Source organism: Cryptomeria japonica, chromosome 8 (genome assembly GCF_030272615.1).
Source record: "Cryptomeria japonica chromosome 8, Sugi_1.0, whole genome shotgun sequence".
NCBI classification, from domain to species: Eukaryota; Viridiplantae; Streptophyta; class Pinopsida; order Cupressales; family Cupressaceae; genus Cryptomeria; species Cryptomeria japonica.
This window is the reverse complement of record NC_081412.1, coordinates 398,234,683-398,242,792: the sequence shown is the minus strand read 5'-3', so window position 1 is coordinate 398,242,792 and position 8,110 is coordinate 398,234,683.

Here is an 8,110-nt window from a genome sequence, read left to right as displayed (position 1 = left end):
TTTCTTCTTGGTTAAATGTATGTCTTGAATGGATTAATTGACCTTAAGGAAAGATTAGTAATTAAGTAATTCACGTTGGGAAACCCTTTAGGAGTTTGTGTTAAGTTTAAGTCTTTCGCATGTGCAACTTCAATTGCAATGTTTATCTTTTACGTTAATGTGTTATTATTAAAAAAATAAAATTTTGCACTCTTTTCGAGAGTTTGTAGTTATTTCCTTTAGGGTTTCTTGGCGGGGCATTACATGGAGGGGCGTTACAAAAAATTATCTTCTCCTTAGAATGACAATCCTTCCATTCATATCATTCTAAGGGGGGGCCATCACATCTGCACTTATCTTTTTAGCTTTGGCATTCATCCTTTCAACTTTTGCATTGGTGTCTTTTATCGATTGTTTTCCTTGTTTGCTTAGGTGGAGGCCAAACCACTCAATCTTTTTCCTTTCCAAGATTGCCTAGGTGGGGGAAAAAGCCACTGGATCTGTTCCCACGATCTCCTACATGGGGGCCAAACCATTTTTGAGTGCCTTTGTAGGGGCCAATCTACTACTTACCAAATTTATTTTCCCTATCGCATGGTTATCTAGTGCATCGCTACCCATGTTGACAAATCTATCTTTATCCACCCTATCGCATGGCTATCTAGCATGTCGCTACCCATGTCGGCAAAAAGTCTATTTTTATCCACCCTCTCGCATGGCTATCTAGCGTGTCGCTACCCATGCCGAATTTTTTTTATCTTTATCTGCCCTATCGTATGGTTATCCATACTGACATTTTATGCCCTATTGTATGGCCATCTAGCATAACGCATCTTGCTACCCATATCAACATATCTTATACCAATGGAAACCACTTATCTCATAATTTTTTGTAGCCAGGGGATTTCCTCAAGAGCGAGGTTTGTTTCTATTACACTATCTTACCCATTTATTTATCTTATCGTCCATCACGCTAGTCTGCAGCTAGTGTGTTTGAGATGTACCAAATAGCAACATCTGTACCAAATCTCAACACCATCTCACTGGGGGCAACCTTTTTTGACCAACAAAAAATTGTCTCCCTATCGTGACTGTTCTTTCTCTGTATCTTCCTCTACTTTATCTTCACATCCCTCTGCAAAGGCATGCTTGCTAAAGTGGGGGCAACATGTAATATCAAAAATATTATCCCTTGTAATTAATGCAACGAATGACATTTTTTCTTCATGTCATCAGAGGTCTGGATCTACCATCATGTCCTTTTGTCCACTCAGACCATCCACGTCATCTCTGGCTGAAGCATTACCAACTCTGCCAACCTGTCACCTTTGGGGACACAGGCACAATCCAAAGAAGTCAGCGCGACGCGCTAGTGTCCCACGAATATGACAGTCCACAGGTGTCCATTTGAGCTTTACGCCTGCACTCAGAAGGAATCGTAATGCCTCTGTGTGTGCCCACCGATGTCCTATTTCATTCTAGGGCCTTTATCTATCAATTTTGAAGGAATTTTAGCGGATTCTCTTGGAAAATTGATGATCTTTTGCAAGGTTGAAGCTCTTGGAGGTTGTCTTGTTAGAGTAATTGGGTCTTTACTTGATTAATTATACAATATTTGTTTAATTCTTTAAGTTCCCAATTATCTTTTTACACTTAAGCTAACATTAGGTGCATATAATTAATTATTTTAATTAATTATTATGTGCAAGACTAGGGTTTTCCCTTTTTAGGGTTTCTTGACCTATTAGAGGTTATTTTTTTTCTTTTCATTGTATTATCTTTTCACAATACATTTTTTGGTGAATTGGAGCTCTCATATTTTGAGAATATTTTTCCTGTGTTTTGTGTGTGTTCTTCAAATTATTGCTTCATTGCTTCTCCTTGTAATAGGTTATTCAGCTTGCAGAAGATCTTCAGGCTACTATGGGGTTGTATTTCTCAACTCCTATATGGTATCAGAGCTCAGATCTGCAGCTACCTATTCCTGTTTTTTGAGAATTTTTTGCATTGGAAGCAGATCTGGGGTTTTAGGAATTTTTTTTTGTGTGCTTAGGGTGAAGGTTTTCTTTTGAGCACTTTGGGCCTAAACGGACCTCACCATCGTGCTCAGAAGGCCCAAAAACCCCTATAGTCATATAAAATTTGTCCATTTTTGACTCCTGAGCATCTGGGTGATTTTTTTTTCTCCCAACCAAGCCGTACGACCCTGACACGCAAATCGAGAAAAAAATTTCACAAATTTTTTTTTTTTGTGCCTTTTTATGGCATGTAGGCTGGATCTTGACTTTTTTCAAAAAAAATATTTTTTCCAAGTTCAAAAACAAAAAATCCAAGCACAAGGAGGGCGCAAAAAGGTTTTTTTTTGTTTTTTTGGGCTTGTTCGTACCACAGGGTACTGGACCTGACATCTGGCCGTCGTACGGTGCCTGTGGATCTATCAGGCCCGGCCCTCACCGACCCTGGCAATCCCGTCGACCTCCGGCCCAACGCCACCGGCCCCCTCTGCTCCGCCGGTTGCTCTGCCCCAACGCCGCCGACCCCCTCCACTCCGCCAGTTGCTTCGCCCTAGCGCTGCTGCCACCTCCAGCCCAGTGCCGCCGCCACCTCTGCCGGTTGTTCCGCCCTTTTTCTCCGCTTCGCCAGTTGCTCCGTCAAGCTGCACCACCGGAGCCCCATCCTTTCCCCTTTTGAGAAGGGATTGGTTTTTTAGCTCTATCTTGCGCATTTGGAGTCAGATTTTGGCAAACGAATATGCGTCAAAAAGGTGATTTTGAGCTGGACTTCGCGGTGGTGGATTTTTTTCTTGAATCTTCTGTTTGACTGTATTTTTTACCAGTCAAAGTCGGGCTTTCTTTTTGCACTTCCGGGCCCATAGAATGGGCAAACAAACTCCATTTTTTGAAAATGAATAGGCATTGGAAAGCTCTCAGCATGCTCTATTCAGATTTGTGATCTTTTTTCTCAGCATTTTCACCAGGTACATGAGATATCAGTTTGAATATTTTTTGCTTATGCACTACTTCCTTCTCATTACTATGTATTAGGGTTTGGGTTTCTCTATTGTGGGGGGGTGTTTTTTTCTCGCATTCTATCATTTATATCATTGTTGTAGTAGTTCAAGCACTCTACGCCAACATTTCCAGCAATCGTTTATTGAAGGGGAGTTCCTTGATCTCTCTCTTTCATTTTCCAATATTTTTTACCAATCTCTTGTTGCATCTTTTCAATTATCTTTATCACTTTATTATTTGCATGGCTTTTTTGGGTTGTCTGTGGAGGTGGAAACATCAAAATGGGGGTCTGACTTAAGCAGGCTCCAAAACACAACCCCCAACATTTTCCTTTCTTGCATGTGTGTGGGTACACCACCGTGAAGAGGAGATTAACTTGCGGGAGGCTTCATAGCGTGGACCTTTTGTTTGTCTATCTTTCTTCCCTTTTCTCCTTCCATTTTATCTTGGTTATTTTGTATATTGCATTTACTAGCTTAGCTTCATTTTTTTCTATATTTTAATTGCATTATAATCACACTAAGAACTTTCTGTACGAAATCTGTACCTCGTCTTTATAGGATGACAACATGTCGTGCTGGTGTCCCAGACCCACGTGATCGTCGTTTGGATAGGGTCTTGACAGAGTATTCTGAGAGCCTCCGATTGCAGTTAACTGGTTATCTCTATTGTTTTTATCCCTTGGCTCACCTTAGCTCCAATTTGAGTGAGGTAGCGACAGATAGATTTGTTCTCTAGGATTTGTCATCTTAGAGGTAACAAATTCCTCCTCTACACATCTGCTACTTTTAAGTTTAATTATTCAATTAGATTCACAATGCATAAGGTCATGCCATCATTCAGGTTGTTACATGCAATGAGATACCTACATTATATGTCGTGAAGTCTAACGTGACAATCAATGTTCAAGTTATTCTTGATGATAGTGAAAATAAAGAGTTATTACCACTACATAAATGGTTAACTAAATGAAAATATTCTTCAAATTTTATTTAAAAAATCTTTGAAAACTATTTACACATTGTATCTATGACTAAATTCAATTTGATAATAAATTATAGATATTGTTTGAGTTATTACTATTACATGAATGATTAACTAAGTGATTTTTTTTCTTTCTAAAATATCATTTGATAAATGATTCTAAAATTTTAATTTGCATAATATCTTACAAATGTTGTTGTCGTAGTTCTAAGAGTGTGATATTGTCTTTATCTCATTATGATATCAATAATTCAAATTTAATTAAATGCACTATTTTACGCATTATGTATTACTTCTTACAATCATTTTAAAAAACAAACAAACCAAAATTCAATTAAAAACATCATCTCTCATTGGATTTATTTGCACCTCATACTTTATTTGTGGATGGTTAAAATTTCTGAACTTAGAAATGCTTTAAAACAAAATTTATATAGGAGATGACCTTGCACCACAATAGAAGTTGTGAGCCTTGTTATAAGGGTAGTCTCAAGTTCAAAACCCAACATGTTGATATGCTTGTTTGAACACTTTCCCTACCTGGTGAATCAACATCAGTGATAGTCCCAAGGTGCACGTTGATGATTGACGATGGATGATGGTCTAATTGGTGAGAATTCTCCCTCACGATTGTACACACATACATATCAGTGGTAGCTAGATGCATGTTGGTAGGCCTTGGTATGTGCGGAGGAGGTCGACAAGCTCAACACATTAGATGGATAAGGTGAATCACAAAGGAACAAGGAGAAATATGTAGTGATAAGGTGGTGACGATGGAGAGATAAGGGGCTATGGCTGGAGAGATTATGTAAGGAGATAGGAGAGATAACATGAGGTATAAGGAAGGACATGAGTGATAAGGAATGGAGAGATAAGGGAATCTTGTTGCAATGGAGGGATAATGAGATATGGAGAAGTAAGGGTTGCACAAGCATATGGAGAAATAAGGAGAACGAAGTGATAAGGAGAATGGAGAAATAAGGAAGAATGAAATAGTACAAAAATTAGCAAGAGACAAATCAAGGAGGTGTTAATGCCTCAACAAGCAAAAAAAATCACCAAGGGGATGGGTGACCCCACTGGTTCATAGATCAGGTCAAAAGTGATTATTGATTAAAAAAAACCAAATTTTTTATAATTTATTAAAATTATTCAAATGTAGAACATGTGATTTACGGATTCTATGCATCGGTGTTGCACGTTATAGTGTTCACTTCAAACTAATTTATAAATATTTTATATTTTTAAATTTGACATCTCTCGATTTTACTTAGATTTTTTAAAATATAGATATGCTAGTTTTATTGTATCTATATTATTTGTTTTTATGGATGTTTTAAAAACTTTTATATATAGATTTTAATTGTGCTTTGGAAAAATTACCATTAATTATTTAAATAGTCATTTTATTTATTTTATAAGTTTAATTTTTAAAAATAATAATTTTAATAAATTAAAAATTATTTTAAGAATAAATCACCATAAAAAATATAATAAAAATTAAAAAAATTAGTAAACAAAAAAATTAATTAAATTTATATAAATTATGCACCATAAAAGAAATGTTCATTAAAATTTTTATTGAATATAAAATATATTATTAAAAATTAACTAAAATAACAGAATTTATTTGATGGGTTAAAGTGAAATGGTGGCGTTTGAAGGCAACAGGAGCGACAACGACAACAGGAGCAGGGATGCCGATATGCGAAGTTTGGGCGTGCAGGCTGCGAAGATTCCTAATCAAAACAAAGTCGCCCCAAAGATCGGTTCATGGAGCGATGAAGCAGATATTGCCTTTCCCATTGAAGTAGGTAGGTTTCAACCCTCTCAAAAACTGGCTAATTTTGGGTGAAAAGACATTGTTCACGGAGACAGAAATTCCAGACTGCGGATGAATCATGGAAATCCGTACTCAAGTGGCAACCAGTGCCCTATTGACCCACTTAAATGAAAGGAAAATGGTTTCATCTGGAATAACAAAGGTTGGTTTCACAAGGCCAAGTATCCTGCTTCCGAGTTCCCCCCAAAATGGCAACCTTCGCCTGAATCTAGCATCCCTAGTGCAGCAATCGAGTGAGGCATTCCACATTCTGAACCCAATCTGATCCCTCCGAAATCTCATGGTAATTTCCAATTGTGGAATGGGCACTTTAGGCCAAACAACTCCAGGGTGAACCATGCCAAGTATTGGAGATCCAACTTTCATCCTAAAGATCGGAACCCTTGTTCGGATCAAGTGGGAAACACTGATTTCCAAGGACAGACCTTTCCCCCTCATCGTCCCTGTCATCATAAATCGGTAAGAAAAACTTCGAGACCTACTATCTTTTTGGATGAAAACAAAATTAATTCTGCTAGATCGAATCTTCTTGAATATTTCTTTTTCATCAAGTGGGGTGGTGGAAAACGGGTTAAGGGTAACTTTGAATCCTGGTGTAGAGCACAATGGGGAAAGGATATTAACATCAATATTCTCCCAAATGACTTCTTTATGATCGAATTTATGAGTAATGAGGAGAAATGGCAAGCTAAAAAAAAAGGTCCATATATCTTGGATGGAATTGAAGTTCACATCATTGAATGACAACCCAATTTCAATCCTCAGACTCATGTATTACTAGACAGTAAGGTATGGTTAAGATTCTACAACTGTCCCTTAGATTACTGGCATATTGATGTCATTAAGGATATATGCAAAGATCTTGGCACATTTGTATCGGTTGATGACATTTTGGAAGACAAAATATGGGGAAGCTTCCTCAGAATATGCATTTACACAAATCAAATCACCAAGATCCCCAATGAAGTTAAAATTATTGGGGCTGGGAAGTTCTGGATCCAAAAGATTGATAGAAAAGATCAGTTGCATATTTGCCCTAGATGCTTCTCTTTGGATCATACCGACTTAGGTTGTGATGTTTCAGCTACAATACAAAGAAGTTATTATTGTATGCAATTTCCTATTGAAGAGAATCAGCAACCGGAACCTCCTATCTCCACTGACACTGGAGTGGATTTTTGTAACGAAATTCATGAAAATGAGAATATTCCATTGACTAAGGCAACTCCTTTGAACATAGCTCCTCCCTCCTCTGATCAAAGTGAAAGCCAACAAGATCTTCTCATGCTTCTAGAAAAGACTAAAACCTTACAGGCAGATATTGAAACTAAACTGGTGGAACCGCTACCACCCTCTCCTCTTGTGACTGGGAGTTAGCTAGTTATTGAAGTCTACAAAATTCACACTCAGGAAAAGGATGCTATTAGAAATCCAGGGTAGATGGGAGATAAGATTTTCTCTTCGCTGGGTATTGAATTGGAAGATGGTGAAATTGAGTCTTCCTCCTTGGAATGGGAAGAAGACTTTGAACCTGGCTCTGATCTTATATTGGAGGAATCCACAAAAGGTTTTGGGAACTCGGATTCAACCATTGACAAACCAAAATTCAAGCCAAAAGGAATGCAGGGGCGCAAGTCAAAAAAAATAATGCTAGCAATTGCTGGTGCAGCTAGTGGACAAACCAAACTTAATTTAGGGAAGGGAAACGCCCTTCCCTAGGAGAAATGAAACTCTTATCTTGGAATGTCAGGGGCATCAATGCCCCTGACAAATGGTGCTTGATTAAGCACCCGATTGATGACACCAAAGGAGATATTTGGATTTTACAAGAAACTAAATGGAGTAAGGCAGAGATTGATGCAAAAATGAGAGTTTGGAAATAGTGGAATGGTTTGTTTAGGCAATCGGATGGAGCCTCTGACGGTTTGGGAATCATCTGGAATCCCATGAATGTGAGGATCTCTCTTGTTGGGGAGGATAAGTATTGGCAACATTGTCTAGTAACTATCCTTGGATGAAATGAGAATTTCAATCTTTTTAATGTTTACAGATCATATTCTGCTGGTGATAAACGTGCTCTTTGGGATCTTTTAGCCATCAGACTTTGCAGTATTACCGAAGGCAGTTGCATGGTTGCTGGGGACTTCAATATGATCCTTTCTGGAAATAAAAAAAAGTGGGGGCATTAAGAGGACTGGTACATCCTAGAAGGATTTTTTGGAATTTGTTGAGAAGAATCACCTAATAGACATTGTTCCTAAAAATGGAATTTTCACATGGGCGAATAGGA